Below are 879 nucleotides of genomic sequence, written 5' to 3'. Positions count from 1 at the left end.
CCCTGACAATCACATAGTCACATGTGCTCACTTAGCTGTCTTCATGCAAAGGGAGCAGAAATGAGTAAGTGCAGCAGACAGTGTCTGGTCCACAAGCCCACCATGACTGCTTCTGGACATTGCAGTAAGTTTGCTGACCTGTGCTCAAAATTGACATTCAGGCCTTCAACTCCCAGAGCAAGAGCCAGTTGGAGACTGCAGTCTGCAGCACCAGCCTGAAAGTTGAGGCTGAACAAAGGCTTCAGATGCAAGCCCTAGACTGTATGCCTCTTAGTTAATCTTTTCTTGTTGCTGGGACAAATATCTCACACCCAAAATAAAGGTAGTAAAGGTTTATTAACTCACAGTCAGTGGAAGTTTCAGTCCATGCTCAGCTGGCTCCATGGCAGAGTGGCATGTGGCAGATGGCAGCAGTTCATGGTAGTAGAAAACAGCAAAACAGTAACATCAAATGGGAGGAGTAGTGACAACAATGGTAACAGAGAACAAGTCTTTCTTCTCTTTATATTGCCTTCAGGTTATCTTCCTTAGACTGAGTAGCACTCATACCCACAATCCCAGAAATGCTCAGACACACAATGCCAGCCTTGAATCATGAATTAATCACAAACTCTAGAACCATGTCCCAATGACTTGTATGAGGTGTTGGCAGACACCTAGATACAAATTATAATACTTCTGTTTGATAATATAAACTCCAGGCCAAACAGAATCTCAACTGTACCAGAGATACATAGAGATACATGAGAGATTACTGAGGAGACAGGACAGTCATATTAAGAGAGAAGAGACTAAAGAGTGGGATGGATGGATGAGGGAGGGAGAGAGGGAGAAGGAGAGAGAGAGAGAGAGAGAGAGAGAGAGAGAGAGAGAGAGAGA

The sequence above is a fragment of the Octodon degus genome, unplaced genomic scaffold (assembly GCF_000260255.1).
Source record: "Octodon degus isolate 3935 unplaced genomic scaffold, OctDeg1.0 scaffold00206, whole genome shotgun sequence".
NCBI classification, from domain to species: domain Eukaryota; kingdom Metazoa; phylum Chordata; class Mammalia; order Rodentia; family Octodontidae; genus Octodon; species Octodon degus.
The sequence above is the reverse complement of the archived record's forward strand: the minus strand, read 5'-3'. Positions refer to the sequence as shown.